This window comes from Rattus norvegicus, chromosome 7 (assembly GCF_036323735.1).
Source record: "Rattus norvegicus strain BN/NHsdMcwi chromosome 7, GRCr8, whole genome shotgun sequence".
Lineage (NCBI taxonomy): Eukaryota > Metazoa > Chordata > Mammalia > Rodentia > Muridae > Rattus > Rattus norvegicus.
The window spans coordinates 29,713,543-29,729,987 of NC_086025.1; the positions used below are offsets into that span (position 1 = coordinate 29,713,543).

General features: G+C 46.9%; 1 protein-coding gene and 1 long non-coding RNA gene across 5 annotated transcripts in view; both read right to left on the bottom strand.

Moving 5' to 3' along the window:
• Elk3 (ETS transcription factor ELK3) overlaps nucleotides 1-4,621 on the bottom strand; it is a 62,488-nt gene extending 57,867 nt beyond the window's left edge. For 2 of the 4 annotated variants that reach the window (XM_006241265.5, XM_063263769.1), the window contains exon 1: nucleotides 4,206-4,621. The gene's annotated coding sequence lies outside the window, so the exon portion shown is untranslated. The remainder of the gene's footprint in view (nucleotides 1-4,205) is intronic. The other 2 variants (XM_063263770.1, XM_063263771.1) reach the window with 2 other exon arrangements.
• A 619-nt stretch (nucleotides 4,622-5,240) lies between these two features.
• On the bottom strand, nucleotides 5,241-12,937 carry LOC102548950 (uncharacterized). Its single transcript, XR_355389.5, has 3 exons — nucleotides 11,338-12,937; nucleotides 10,559-10,653; nucleotides 5,241-9,398 (listed from the first exon to the last, which is right to left on the bottom strand). It is a non-coding gene; the product is annotated as an uncharacterized LOC102548950 (long non-coding RNA).
• Nucleotides 12,938-16,445: the final 3,508 nt, after the last annotated feature.

Below are 16,445 nucleotides of genomic sequence, written 5' to 3' on the forward strand. Positions count from 1 at the left end.
TAAAATGCACTCTGTGGGGGTGCTCTTTTAGAAAAAGTAGGACTGGACTCTAAATAAAACCTTCCAAGTGAGCACACATGGCACGTTTTAAAAGAGTACAAAAATACAAACAAAAGGTTAGCAGCGGGGTTTAGGGGGGTGATGTTTATTGTTGTCATTGTGGCTTTCTATGTTTTCCTAGAGTAATTTGTGATACTCTTCACAACCAAGGAAAATAGAAAAAAAAGTAACTTTGAGAAGACGTCTTGTGACTGGTGTGGTTGCAGCCTGCTCTAAGTCACCCTGCGAAAGCCAAGAGGAGCTTTGCCAACTACTACATTAAAAATGTCCGCCTGCAACATCCGAGGCTATGTGATGCTTGCGAGAGCCTTGGCGACACCCATGGACACAGGTGAGTAAAGGCAGGCTGAGGAAGCTGTCGCCAGCGCAGAATCAAGACAGACAGAGAGCACATTGCTTTTTATGCATGAGGAGGAGTCTGAGGTCTGGGAAGCAAAGAGGACAATGTCATTGCCTGGACATGCCAAGGACCCAAACCATCTCTTAGTAAGGGGTAACTTACCTTTAAAAAGAAAGAAGGCTACTCCAGGAAATCACATCTGTGGATAATTCTTTAATTAAGTGCTCTGGGCTTATCAGTAGGTTATGTGTTGTGACATCTGACAATGCTATCTATATAAACATATATTGTGTAGCATAGAACACCCAAAGTCCTGTATCTGATCGCTGGAAAGGAATATTTTAATTTATACACACTGCCTGGAAGTCCTTTAAGGCCAGTTTCAGGGAAAGACTTAAATTCCAAAAAGTTATGACAAACATAAATTTTAATGTATGACCTCAGGGTTGCACTTACTGTAGATTAGCCGTCTTGAATTAATTGGTTTCTTACGGAAGAGGACAAAGGGGGAGGTTTTAAGTAAATGCTTAGCTGTCCTCAAAATTCAAGTGCTTCCCCCCCCCCATCTAAATACTGCTCTGAAAGGCATCAGCTCTGGTTGTGTGAGAAGTCAGTGCTGAGGGAAGTTCAAAAACTCAACTTATGAAAGTTATACCGTCGCAATGTCAGCATCTGTCACTCTATCATTCTGTGGCGCAGAAAAGATGGACAGGAGGGAGGGACCAAGAGAGAGAAAAAGACAGACAGACAGACAGACAGACAGACAGAGTTGTCAAAGGAACAACTGAAGATGTTAATGCCCACTGGTTGAATGAATGCCGGAGAGAGTTTATCATCATCACTAAGGAGAAAGAACTGCTTGGTGTAAGCACCAGAGACTTGCAGATTATTGGTGGGGAGCTGTTCTGGAGATTGGTTGAGTACCTGCATCCCTCCTTTATGTCAGGTGGACTTAGCAACCCTGCAAGTGCTCCTTGTAGGAAGCAAAATTCCTCCTGGTTGAAAACCACAGAAGCAGATATCAGGCATCATCCACAACCTGGACTCTGATGCCCTCCTTCTGATCAAAGTGGTGATTCTCAACCTGTGAGTCGAGACCCCCCTGGGGAAATCGCACATTAGATAATCCTGCATAGGAGATGTTAACATGATGGTTCAAAACAGTAGCAAAAGTTACAGTTATGAAGCAGCAACAAAAACGTTATGGTTGGGGGTTCGTCACAACATGAGGAACTGTGTTAAAGGGTCCCACTGTTAGGAAGGTTGAGAACCACCGGGTTAGAAGGAAGTGTTCACAACCTTATGGAGTTCTCCTGCAGGATGATGCTAGTGCCTGGAAGGTTTCCCCATCAGCTGGAGTTCTGTGGTCCAGCAACACCAGCAGTTTACTGACCACCCACTTAGGACTAGGAAAGGTATGAGGGACATCTTGGAACTCTGGCCCACTGATGCACCTAGGGTGGGCTGGCTGGGTTGTTTTTAGGACATATTCACCGCAGAAGTCTTGGCAACATCTTGGAAGTCCTCAAGAGAGGCAAAATGTCCTCATCAAGAAAGAAGCCCTGTGCTTCCAGTGGGGTTCTCTAAAATTCTTTGCCCTTTTTAGTAACTCTACACATTTCTAGTCAACATTTAGAAACAGAGAGAGAGAGAGAGAGAGAGAGAGAGAGAGAGAACCAAAAGGAGGCCTGCTCTATATCTGGCATTGAATCCCTTTGCATGCTCTGGGGGTTTTGCAAGCAGTCATTACTGGAAGCTCTAAGTACACTTATGGACAGTCTCCCTAACTGTCTGACCTACATACCCTCCTAACACAATCTGTAATTTTATAATCCTCATAAATTCAAACTCATAACTGACCTTTTCCGAATAAATGTGTGCCACAGAAAGGGAGAGAAGGAAAGAGACCAGAGAATATTTTGTTGGGTAATAAGGCTCAGAAATCGATTTAGGTTCCCTAATAGATACCTGATGCCTGGAACACGCTAGGTTTCCCAGCTTGATCCGAACCCCCCACCCTCAACCCCTACAAAACCGAGGCACAGATGGGAGAGGATGGACAGGCATGTGTGTTTGTGTAAGAGTTGATTGGACAACAGAGAACAAAACAGAACATACACAGAACACACACACACACACACACACACACACACACACACACACACACACACACACACCCGCGGGCCCCCAGAGGAAAAGCATGTTTCCTTGAGAACCAAAATGGCCAAAGGGACTTCCAAATTTTTTGAGACTGTGCTCTAGAAAGACTGGCAGGGGTGGAGAAGGCACCTCTAAGTCAATAAAGGCTGTGACTCGCCTAGCTCTGCAGGCGGACAGTGGCTTGCACAAAACCCCTCCTGTGCGGAGTAGCGGAAACTCCCAATGAGATTAGTCGGGGTGTGTGTGTGTGTGTGTGTGTGTGTGTGTGTGTGTGTGTGTGTGCAGACATTACTTAGCAATGACTAAAGGGCTCTCTCTTCCTGCAGCAGCCAGTGGAAAATTCAAGGAACATTTTTCCCCCTGCAGCAGCAGGATCCCTTTAACCCTCTCCCCAGCCAACTCCAAAAACAACTCGGCCTCCCCCTCATACACACCCCCCGACTGCCCCCACCTTGGGCAGAGCAGTGTCGGGAGTTACAGGCGCGGCAAGGGGCTTTCAAAATGGGGAGGGCGGGAGGGGGCCGGCAGGGAATGGGGGGGGGACCCTCGAACACTACAAAGGAAACTGTAAAAGGCACAAATACATAAACCTGAGAAGCAGCAAGCCACAGTTTCTTTGTGAGCTCCTCAGTGAGTCATTTTCAAGATGCTGTCTGCAGCCGGTTTCAAAGCGGAAGCGCACGGCAATTAGTCTTGCCGTTTCCAGACAAGCCAGAAACTCTCCCGACACTCTTTTTTTTCCCTTCTAAAAAGCCCCTTTTGCAGTTTCTGAAATAGCCTTTCTTGCTTCCACCCCCACCCGCCGCGTAACTGCAGCTTATCCTCAGAATGATTCGGTTCAGAAAACATAACAAAACAGAGACCATTTAATATTTTTTGCCTTTCCCCCCCACCCACCCATTTAATCCCCACTCTTTAAAAAAAAAAGTTCCATTAACATTATAGGCCAGCAGGCAGTTGGAATTTAAAGAGCTGAGAGTTTCAAGATCATCCCTTGCCCGGCCCATCTCCCCATCTCCCCAATCCGAATCTGGACTAGCCTTCTCGGCCGGCTTTTAAATGACCATTTGACTGGGCGTGCGCCTGGGGCGGTGACCTGGGCGGGGGTCACCTGCCCAGCGAGAGTGGACCTAGCCCCGGGCCCAACATCTCCATGGCCCAAGTCCCCCGCTCCCACTTCACCCTGTGCCATTCCCTGGATCTGAACACTCGCGCCTCGGTGCCCATCCTGAAGGGAACCAGACCGCAACCCCGGCTGGAGGTCAGCGACGATCCAGCCTCCAGCCACACAGCTTGCTACGGCCACCATCCCCAGTCCCAGAGCCCCGGAGCCTCGCTGCAGGGAAACAGGAGCTTGCACTCCAGGTGTCCCCTTCCCCTGGCTTCCCAGAGCAGCCCCCAGGCCCGAGCTCGAGCTCCCCGGGTGGCGCCGGTGGCGGCGGCGGCGCGCAGCATCCTCCCCCTCGGGGACGCACCCCCATCCTCCCCCAACACAGTCCACAACCCACCCCACAGCGCCCACAGCCCCACCCCCACCAGCCAAAGAAAAGAAAAGGGGTAAAAGGAAAAAAAGAAAAGAAAAGAAACTAGCCCGAAGAAAACTTTGCAAGCGCCAGAGCAACAGGCAAACAGTCCTGCAACCTACCCAGATGTGGGGGAGCGTTTGGGAGTCTTCTTGGGGAGATTTCTAGGAGGACCCGGGCGAAAGCCCCCGACTTTCCATGCTGACAGGCGTCTGCAGACGGTCTGTTGCTCTTGTAATGAGATCCTGATTTTCCCCCCTCTTTTTTTTTCTTTCTCTCGCTCCTCTTTTTTTTTTTTTTCTCCCTCCCCCCACCCCCCCTCTGGTGTGTGTGAGAGCAGGAAGTTGGAGCAGTCAGGCCGAGCCTGCTCACTTCCTTTACTGCATTATTCCCCAGGCGGTGTGCAGTCTGTGTAAACAGGCTTTTCCGCCCCGCGCCGTGCGCCCCGGCCGCGGCTGTGCGCCCGGGCTGCCCGCCCAGACCCGCGCATACCCCCGGCGCCGGGCCCCGCGTCCGCCCGCACGCCCCGCGCGCCCCCGCGCCGTGCCCGCCCCGCTTCCTGCTCCGCCACCCCAGGGGAGGAGCCTGGGGACCCGCAGGCCAGGCCGCCGCCCCTCCACTCGGCAGGGGCTCCCTTGGCTACTGAGCCCTCGGGTCCCTAAGTTGGACATGACCCGGGGTTCGTGCCCTGCTGATGCTGCTCCGAAAGGAGGTCCCTGGCCTGGGCGAGCTGTTCTCTACCCATAGGTATAGAAGAGTTTGGAGACAAGAGAGTTCGCGAGTGGGGTTCAGAGCTTGGATACTCTCTGGGGACCCGACTGCTTTCATTGTGGACCGGAGATGAGGGTGAAAAATGTAGGATGTGCACAAAGGGAGATGGAGTTTTTCTAGAGATGCTGTCGGATAGAGTTACTGTTGGGGACATATTTAACAGCAGCACTGTAATTAATATTAATAGTAATAATTTGAAGGCAGTTTTAAAGTTGAGGTCCTCTTTGGGGAAAAACTTTCTTAAGAGCCACAAACTAGGCGCTGGGTGTCTTAGGCTGGGTGAAGCGGCTCTAACAGGCACCACCGTGCCTACTTAAGAGCTCCAGGTGGCTCGAGACTGGGGAGGGGCACCCTGTGGTCTCAAGACAACCTCCCCCCCCCCCGCCCCCGGGGCACTGGCCAGGATCTGATTGGAGAGTTGGGCATTGCTCTGAGGATGCAGAAGGGAATGAGTCTCTTATTAACAAACCATCTGGTTGGGTATTTAGCTCAGTGGTAGAGCGCTTGCCTAGCAAGCACAAGGCCCTTGGTTGGGTCCTCAGCTCCGGGGAAAAAATAAATAATAATAATAAAAGACTCCAATAATTAAAAAAAAAACATCTACACAGTTCTCCCAGGCCCCAGCCTTCCAGAACCTTCCAGTCCCATGCCCTCACTCTTTGAAGCTTTCAAACCAGTGGTTTTCAATCCAGAATGTTCAACATGAGGGTACAGGGCTCATTTAAAACCCTAATTGCCCTTACGCCCTCCCCTCAATGTGTCTGGTGTGATCGTAAGCTCCCCAATAATAGAATCACATTGAGGTAAGGGGTGCTTTGAAAACTAGCCACAGCATACGCATCCCAGACCACCACCCAGTCTCCAGGTCAGGAGGACCACATTCTGACATTTCCTTGCCTTTCCCCCCTCACTTCTAGCACTTGCTATCTCTCTGAAAGATTACTTGTTTATGAGTTATCTTGTTACTCTTAAAGGTTCTAGATTGGATTCAGGGATGCTAATACTCACACCCCCCCCCCCCCCACACACACCTGCAGGTACCTGTCGGAAGAGGACCAGGCTCCCCAGTACTCTGAGAAGAGACAATGGTGTGGGGGGAAAGCAGGTCAGGGTAAGATGTGAAACAGGAGGAATTATGGGGAAGGGGGCTGTCTATCAAACCCTGATTTTCCACAGCTAATTTTCTACTTTGGAGACTTTCATTTAAAATCAAGTTGGCTTCTCCTGTCACTCAGCAAAACTGAGACTGTGTCCCTATAGTGTCCAGCTGTTGGTGTGAGCTGAATGCCGAATGTAAACTTCAGAGAATCATCCAATTCAGAAGCTCACACACTTATGAACACATGTTGCTCTTTATTTTAGAAAGTATCCACTTGAGAGAAGCTCCTCTGAAGGGGCTACTTGCTGTAGGAGCCTACCTGTTCCAGAAAAGGCAGAACTATTGGGGCAGTGAGAAAGTTGTGGTCACCAGGGGTTGGGGGACAGCCATGAACTGCTCCATATGAAGCTATACTGGTGGGTACCTGTAATCACAAATTACCATCAGGAATGAGCCATGAGGTGAACCATGGGTTTCAGGGGCAGTTTCATCAAGAAAGGTTCATCATGTGTGAGTGGTACAACACTCTCTTGGGGAAGATTGGAGGACGTCTGTACAGCGGCTCAGAAAGCAAGCTCTAGAAATGAGATGCTCAGGTCTTCTTAGAGATTTAGCTTGGGGGTAAAGTACTTGCCTCGCTTGTACAAAGATGTGAATTCAATCTCCAGCACTGAAGAAGAAGAAAAAAAATTCAAAAAGGGAAAAGAATTGAAGGTAGATAAGAAAGTATGATTAGTGTGGGAGAGGAAATCAACCTAAAACATTCTAGAACAAAATAATTATTAGACACTTGAGCATTAGTCATTCTGGAGAGAATGTCTAGCCATCATTACTTTGAAGAGGTTTCAGTATTTGGGGTGCCTCAGGGATTGGTGTTTGGGAACGGAGAGGCAAACGGACTGATGGAAAGGCAGCCCAGACTGGGGAAAGTGTTCACTGAAGGACCCTTCCGGCTTCACTGAGCCTGGACAAGCAACAGTTTCTACCAATTTCTTTTTTCTTTCGGAGCAGTGAAAGCCAAGTTTACTTTAAGACAGGCTGCATTATGGACTAGGGTTTAAAAATGTTCATGGATTTCATTTCAAAGCACATTTAAAGGAGTTTCCTAGACTTGTGGGTAGCCTTTCAGGAGCTGGCCTTCCCCACTCCTTGCTGTTAGAGAACTTGCTGGGGATGCTGAGAAGCATAGATTTGGACCGTGTCAGAGTCTACGGCCTGTTCCTGTGTATCGAGGCTGAAGAAGACTCTCTTTTTCCTTTGTAATTATAGTTTGAAAAAAAAATAACAAGATCTGCCAGGCTTAAGCGGAAGAATTCACCTCTTTTTAATTGTAGCTTTGAAAATAACAGCAATAAGATGTACCTGTTTTAAATGTCTGGTTCAGTCCTGTCACGGTGTGCTTGCTTTGTTAGGAACCTAATCCCCACAATGCTTTCATCTCGTAAAACTGAAATTCTGTAACCATTAACCAGCCTTCACCCTCACCCCTACCCCACCACAAGCCGTTGGTAAGTCTCCTTCTACTTCTTGCTTCTGTGAATGTGATGAGAGGCTTCATGTAAGCAGAGTCATTCAATATTTGTCTATCCTCGGCTGGCTTGTTTCACTTAGCATAATGTCCTTCAGGCTAAGACTGAATGCTTGCCCAAAAAGTATGTGTACAGCGCTGGTAGGCATTCGAGTTCGTTTCCATCTCTGGGCTACTGGGAATAATAAGAATTTATTTACTTTTCTTTATTTTTACCATGCTAGGGATCACGCCCAAGGCTTTGTGCATATTTGATAAGCATTTGCTTATCTCCGTATAGGGATTTATCCCAAGCCCAAGAATCTATATTTTTAAATGGTTGAAAGCAAAAATTTTAAAGAGCAGCATCCTGTAACATGGGCACGCTGCATAAAATTCTATTTTAGGGGCTGGGGATTTAGCTCAGTGGTAGAGCGCTTACCTAGGAAGCGCAAGGCCCTGGGTTCGGTCCCCAGCTCCGAAAAAAAAAAACCAAAAAAAAAAAAAAAAAAATTCTATTTCAGCATCCAAAAAGTTTTGTTGGGAGATAGACATGCTTATTCGTTTGTACGTTCATTGTCCAACATTGTGTTTGTTCTACACTGGAATGGACTGAAAGCTGTGACAGAGACCATATGGTCTGTGCAATCCAAAGCATTTACTTTCTGGTTCTTTACAGGAAACAGTTGTCTACCACTGGTTTAGCCGGAGGAAATTATGCATCCTCTTTTGTTGTTGTTTTGGGTGAGTGTCTTAACATGCTTTGTGTCTCACGTTTGCTTTGCGGGGACGGTTTTGAGACAGCATTTCTCTGTGTAGCCCCTGGCTTTCCCAGGCTGTAAACCAGACTTTCCTCGAACTCAGAGATTCACCTGCCTCTGCCTTTTGAGTGCTGGGATGAAAGGTGTGCACCACCACACCCAGATGCCTTTTGATTTTTGAGGTAGGTTCTGGCTACAGAGCCCAAGTTCACCTCAGAGTTCTGATTCTTCTTTCTGCCTCCGTGCTGGGATCATGAGTATACACCACCATGCTGACGGTGGCTTGCCTTTTAAACTGTATCCCTTCTTCCGCAGAAAGCCCTTGCCTTGTCAGATAAAAATCTCAGCAGTTTTAACAGCCTTCGCATCCAAGAATTTTATCGTCAGGGTAACCCAAAAACTGTGCTTCATTTAATTCTTTTTTTTTTCTTTTCTTTTCTTTTTTTCGGAGCTGGGGACCGAACCCAGGGCCTTGCGCTTGCTAGGCAAGTGCTCTACCACTGAGCTAAATCCCCAACCCCCGCTTCATTTAATTCTTCTGATTAGCTGAGAAATAACTAGCTCGCCCAATCACAGCTCCAAGATGTCCCCTCAAATGTCTGTTCATAGTCTCTCAACGGACCTGAGCCTCCTGACTGGCCCCTAATTCCAGTTTCACATCCCAGCTGCATGCACAGGGCCTCATCCCTGGGAGGCTGATGTCAAACCTAGGAATCTGTATTTCTCTGAAGTTCCACCCAGATCACTTTGTCCTTGCAAACACTTGTAAAAGTCTTGCCCATCCTTCACTCACCTCAAATCTAGCCTCCTCCAGGCAGCCTTCCAGCATCAACCAGACGAAACATGTCTTTTTACCCACAAGCTATTGTGTTTGGACCTGGTGGGGACAGACTGAACAATTTGTTCCTACAAGTCCAATTTGTCTCTGCCCAGTAGGTAGATTCCTAGAGTGGGAAATGGGACTTATTTTTGCTCTTGTAGATGGTAGCCATCACATCTGAGAAATTGTTCCCCTCCTGTTCACACTCTGTTGCCAGTCGTGATGTGTGGTCTAACTATCATCCACTGATCTGTGGGATGTGTGTAGTAACACTCAGCCATTCATACTCAGGCTCACTGTAATGATCCAGACTTCATAACGTGTCTCCTCCTGCTGTGCTGGTCCAAAGCGTCTCACCTGCATCGAAACAAAGGTAGCACAAAGCCTGTTGTATGGTACACAGCTGCAATACCTGGAACCAGGAGGCCAAAAATAGCTGTCTTTTTGCTACTTTGTGGATTCTTTTTCCCGGGAGGCCAAATGTAGCTATCTTTTTGCTACTTTGTGGGTTCTTTTTCCTTCCACCCTTCTCCACCCCCTTTTCTTCCACCCTTTCAACCCTCTAACACTAGATAAGAGAGAAAAAGACAGAGAGGAAAGGAAAGAGATCCCTGAATAAAGTCAGAGGTCAGAAAGGGGGCGATGTTATCATTAGACTACTTCCTGCTGATTAGGGGTGTCCAGATCCTTGGGGCAAGTTTGATCTTTACCATCAGGATACCTAATTTCTTCTTCTTGTTGTTTCTTCTTTGTGCATGGACTACTTAACAAACCTCAATCAACAGCAGCCAACTATGACACCCAGTACCCTAGCATTTACATACCCTCTGAAAAGTCCCCACAATTTCCAACATCACACAACACAGAAACTATCCGAGCTGGCAAAATCACATCCCTGCTAGAGTACGAGACAAATCATAGTCAGCTGTGGTCAATCTGAAGCAGCACCGTATCCTACTCCCAGGATTGAAACAAAACCACATTCCTCTTTCTGTGGGTTTTGTTTTGTTTTGTTAAGAAACACAAATTCTTGAACTGAAAGATGGCTCAATAGTTAAGAGCACTGACTGCTATTCCAGAGGTCCTGAGTTCAAGTCATAACAACCACATGGAGGGGAATCTGATGCCCTCTTCTGGTGTGTCTGAAGACAGCCACAGTGCACTCATATACATTAAATAAATAAATCTTTTTTAAAAAAAGAAAAGAAACCCAAATTCTCATTGCAGCTAGTGAGGGGCAGATGGATCATGAGTCTTAGGAGCCAGACCTTGTTTCAACAAAAAAAATATATACACCACATACACATACATATACACCACATACACATATGTACAAATATATTATGCATTATACATTACATATTACACATTATACATATACATATACATATCAAGCACAGGTAAAGCGAAGCATCAGATCCAGAGACCAGCAAAGGATTCGACTCATATTTGACTAGAATTGTGTGATTATGATCAACTAGGAAATAACATTTTCAACTATACCTTCCTGCACATACCAGAACAATCTCGTTAACTATTACGATGTTTTGACTTCTGTTTTCTGTCCATGTCAGCACAAATACCCAAGGATGAATTCTTCAATTGAATGCATCTGAAAGAGAAATTGTTAGGTTGATTCCATTATCGCTCTGAGTTACTTATATGAGTCACCCTCCTATGAATCTATATGAATCTATAACCTTATCACCTACTCAAAAAGTGAAAATTTAGCTTTTTTTTATTTATTTGCTGTGCGTCTGTGCGTGTGTGTGCATATGTGTAGTTTAGACAACATTTTAAGAGTCAGTTCTCTCCTTTCACGAATCAGGGTCTCTCTTGTAGAATCTCGTATTGCTCTGAAGACGCCAGGCCGATGTCCCAGTGAGATTCTGGCAGACTCGCCTGTCTCTGTCTTCCATTTTACCAGAAGAGTGTCAGGATTACAGGACACGCCACGGTATTCAAATTTTTACCTGAGTTCCAGAGATTAACTCAGGTTATTGGGCTTACAGAGCAGTCACTTTTACCCGGCTGAGCCTTCTCCCCTTTTACCCAGCCAGCCACGTCCCTGGCCAGGCTAATTTCCTTGTATTAACCTAGAGTTTATAAGGCCAGGAATGGTGCGTGATGAAGTTTTACCATAGATGGAGTGGTACATGTGAACCGCCTTCAGAGGGAGAACAGCTAATGAGAGGGTTAAAATAATTTCAGATTATTAAATGTTTAAATCAGTTAGTACTCTGTACTCTCAGCGCCCCTCCCCCTGCCCCGCCCCCAAATCTACATTCATTCTTACCATTAGGAAGAAGGAAGAAAGAACATGCAGCAATAGAGTATTGCAAATCCCTGAGCTGTGAATCACTGCCACCGTGTCCAGGACAATAGAGAACCTGCCCCGACTAGTCAAAATCACTTCCTACATGACAGAAGTGTGGTAAGCCCAGAAAATCGCAAACGGGCTCAGCCCTCAGCGATGCTGTGCTACCCGGGCTAACAGCCGGTTTGGATGGGTAAGACAAGAAGATGGAGGATTTTTCTCTTTTGTTTTGATCCTAGAAGGTGTCGGATCAGGCTTTGCAGGAAACCACAGTCTCTCCCACCCCCACCCCCGCCCCGCCCCCTCCTCTCTCCAATTACCGGAAGCTCAGGAAATGCCACGGAAGGCAGAATGTCATGCCGTGGGTTCAAGGCAAAGATGGATCAAGTCTGGTTAGAAGTTTCAAGACCAACACTTTAACGATGGAAAAAGCTAAGGGGTTCGAAGTTTGGTATCCCGTCGCGCTTCAAAGATTCTTCACACTCAGGTGACATCAAGCAGTTATTTAGGATGATTCAGGAAGACCTCTGGGCCAACCAGGCTGGCCCAGATGACGGGCTTCCGAGCACAAAGTCCAGGCTGATGGAATCCTTCCTCCGCAGCAGCCTGCTGGGACTGGCTCAGTTGTCCACGGTGGCAGGAGCCAAGGGAGACGATCCAAAGTAAAGAAGTCACTACCCCGTGAGACGTAATAGGTAGAACCAGGCCCTGCTCTTTGGGACCCAGCACAGAGGTGAGATGAGAGCGTTTTCTTTACGCTGACATTGTAGAACCTGGTCTTCTTGTCATTTGGAAATAACTGGAAATAACTACAAAAGAGGGAGGGAGGGGACTCAGAATGAGGACTAGAGTTTGGATCCCCAGAACCAATGGTGAAGAGACCTTACCATAATATATAAGGTGGGAAGAGGCGGAGGAGGCCACCTGATGCTAAGTTTGGGCCTCAACACATTCATACAGAAATTCACCTGCACACACGTGGGACTGTACGCGCTCACGCACGCGCGCGCACACACACAGACACACAGACACACAGAAAGAGGAGGTGGACAGACAGACAGGCAGGCAGACAGACAGACAAAGAGATTTGAAAATGAAAAAGAAATAACTCTGAAGACTGTTTGGGGAAGGCAGTTATTGAGTTCCCACGACTGCGTATGTTGGCTAAGTGATGTCATAACGTTGCCTCAAGCCCTCTTCTGTACCTGAGACACAGACGCAGCTACAGCGTGAAGGAGAAGAGGATAACAAAGGCCACTCTGTAGGCTGCCCGAGGGTTACAGGTGAGGGTGCTAGGCTGATACTGTGCTATTAAATGAACTCCCTTCCTAAGCCACTGGGAGAGGTCTGAAGGCAGAACATTGTAGGGAGTGAGTAAAATTCTGAGTGAATGTATGTTGTTTGTCATGGGCATGGCAATGGCAAGGTCCCGTGCCTTCGATGTACAAAAAATGGCCTTCCCTGGCCCATGTGTGGATATGATACTATGTGCAGAAAGTTATCCTCCATAGTCACATACACACGCGCACACACACACACACACACACACAACACACACACAACACACACACACACACACTCACACCATGTTTATGTTTATGCCTTGAGGACCTCTCCCCTGCAGACACTGCCCCTACTGAGATAACTTAACCCCACCTCCTTGTTCAGCTGTATGCAATACCCACACATCCTCACTCAATTGTATGCAATTAAAGGCTGAGTTTCTGGGTCACTGGGGCTTCTCCATCCGACAGCTGAGATCACCCAACCTCAGCTTTCCTGTGCCTGTGTGTCTGTCATTTCTTTATTCCACTATCACCCTTAGTCAGGGCTCAAGGACCCAAAGAGATCCCATGCAAAGAGATGACAGGAGATGCTGGGGTGAAATAGAGACATGACCTCTTAGAAAGGGTCAATGAATGCTCTCAAGAGGGTGAGCCTTGGCGATATGGCATTCCTTGAATAAATACCAGGAGCAGGTACTTAAGACGTCATTATTGGAGATTACGTGTAATATCCACACTCTAAATAGTTCCATGGAATTGTTGAACTCCATGGAGACCTGAGATTATTAAATCCTGCTTTACTTCAACCAAGGAGCAAAGATAAAAGTTTTGAATTAAATGTCACCCGGTTAAGGAATAAAGGAGTTGAGATTAAAATCCAGGGTTTGGGGGTTTCTACCTAAATCTAAATCTTTTCTTTTTTGCCATTTTGTGCTATATCACAACAGAAGACATGAATGCAAAAACAAGGGTTCTGGTTCCAGCAGTAACTTCTATCGTCTTTCTCAGGTTCAACCTCTTTCCCTATAAAAGGAAAAGCTACATTTTCCATAGGCTACACCACCCATCCTCTGCCAATAGAGGATGCCATGTCCTATGTTACCAATTTGGACTCCATTAGCCAAAGCCACATCCATGGCTCCAGGTTCAGTTCTGACTCAGGTTCAGGTCCCCCAAAATACCAGACCCCATGAAGGCCCCAGAGTAAGGGCCCCTGACTCCCATCATGAGGACAAGATTGATGTGATCTTGGGCTGTTCTCCATGGGGCTGCTGTTCTTCCAATACTGTTTGTACAAATAGTGTTGGGAGAAAACAAAGTTCTGGTAGATCTGAAATTCTGACCCTTCGGGGTGGGGCCACCTCTGAGGCAACCCTGAAGTATATGAGATAGTACCAGAAAGAGGATGAGAAGTGAGCCCCTTCCCCAGTAGAATGTCCAAATCCCGTCCCCCCTGGGCCAGTACACACCTTCCCTTTGGCACAGCATGTCCCATATAGTCCCTGGCACACAACAGCTGCTCACTGACCAATGAGGATGAATGAATGACCTGTGGGACAAGTAGAGCTTGGGAACTTGCAACTTGATGACTCAAGGGGAGGCACCACTGAGTCATACAAGGTATTTCCTGTGGGGCTTGCTGCCCTCCAACCTCAAGTTGCTGGAGCAAGTGACACTCCAGTCAGGTGTGGTGCAACTCGCAATCCTTCGACTGTGGATTCGAACCATCTAAAGTGCCTACAGCACCCCCATGTCCCTGTGTCCTATATAGAATGGCATCTAAGTTCCTAGTGTTTGATGTCATCTTTGAGTATTTATTTATTATTTGTGACTCTTCCTTTTTGGTGCTGGAGTTCAAACCCAAAGCCTTGTACATGCTTAGCTGATTCTCTGTCATTGAACCTGGGTTTTTTTTTTTTTTATGTTCTGTATGGTTTTTGTACATGCACACATTAATAAATCTGTTGTGGACTTCCCCCTGTTAATCTACTACGATTTTTATTTTACTGACTATGGCTTTGAGTCCTTCAGAGGGAATGTTTCAATTTCCTCCCATTGGGAACTGGCAGTGATTTAAACTATAGAGCAGTGGTTCCCAACCTTCCTAACACTGCGACCTGTTAATCTGGTTCCTCAGGTTGTGGTGATTCCCCCAGCCATAAAATGATTTTCATTGATAACTTTATAACTAATTTTGCTACTGCTATGAATTGTAAGTATCTGTGTTTTCCAATGGTCTTAGGCGACCCCTGTGGAAGAGTCATTTGATACGCACCCCCCCCCCCAAAATGCGGTCTCAACCCACAGGTTGAGAACTGGGTGCTCTAGTTGGTCCACATAATAGTTTGGAAAGGAAATAGGTTAAAGGTCAAGGGTGAGACGACGGAAGCTTCGTTTAACCCTTGTTTCAGTTCTTCGCAGCAAAGCCTAATACACAGCATAAACATCATTCAGATCAGCTCCTCTAAGGGCAGTAGATTGGTTTTACAGTGGTGGCGACCAAAGGCTTAAAATCCATGAATTAACATGTCAGCCACTTTAGCTGCTCATAACTCTATGGGTCAGAAATATTGACTGGTTCAGTTGAGCGACTGTGCTGCTAACTGAGTACAGATTACTTCCTTACCAGTGTTCATCTGGTGAATTAAGTGGGGTTGAATAATGCAAGGTAGTCTCTCCCATATCCAATGGTTGGTACAAGCCATTGTCTGAACCTCCTTTTCCTGATCTTTCAATCTCAAGGAGACTAGTTGAGGCTTGATCTCATCTCATTCTGCAGTGATAGAAGCCCCTGTAGACGGAACCTCTGATTGCTTGGAGCAGTGCTTCTCAACCTTCCCAGCGCTGAGACCCTTCATACAGTTCCTCAAGTTGTGATGATGATGATGATGATGGTGGTGGTGGTGGTGGTGGTGGTGGTGGTGGTGGTGTGTGTGTGTGTGTGTGTGTGTTTCAGATAGTCTTAGGCAACCCCTGTGAAAGGCCATTTAACCCTCAACATGGTTGTGGCCCATGGAGAACCACAGGCTTAGAGTACCTCTTGTATTGCGTTCTTTACACCACATTGCATCATGGGACTAGCCCTGACTTAAAGGGACTTCCCTCCTCTTGAGATATTACACCTCTTAATAGGGGAAAAGCAAAACTGGGTAGCACAGACGGACAAGCAAGCAATGACAGGAGGATTCATGGCCATCTTTGCAGAGGGTCATGTAATCTAAGGTAAGCAAGGTTGAGTTACCATGACCAAGACATACATAGGTTAAATGCTTTTGTCAGGCTCACAGAGAACCAATGTCACTCCCAGAGTGGGAGCTCAGGTCTCCTGATTTTCAGTCCAGGGTACTTTCCAGGGCTTCGTCCAGTGTGACCTCTTAATTTGTCCCAGCCCAGTGACCAAGCCAGTCCATTGAGCCATTTCACATCTCAGGGTTTCTCCTTCTGCTTAGCCATATGGTACAAATGCAGACTTAGAACAGAGCACCGGAGCCCTATTGCCGAAGCTGGCTGCAGCATGGTTGATTCTAGGAAACTCCTGCATCGAAATGGGGGTTCCACTTCCAGGGAATTCTTCTAGATTTACAGCCAAATCTCCCTTCATTGAGTTCTGTTGTAGGCATTTCACTAAATAGAGCTTTAGTATACGTGATTTTTTCTTCTTCGTACAGTATGTCTGTGGTACACCCTGGAAGATGTCTCTCAGGTGCGGTAGACACTACAGTGATCTGCTCAACTGAATTGCCTCTTAGAGTTTCAGCCCCAGCTCCTACACTGGATGGCTCACAACCACCTGAAACTTCA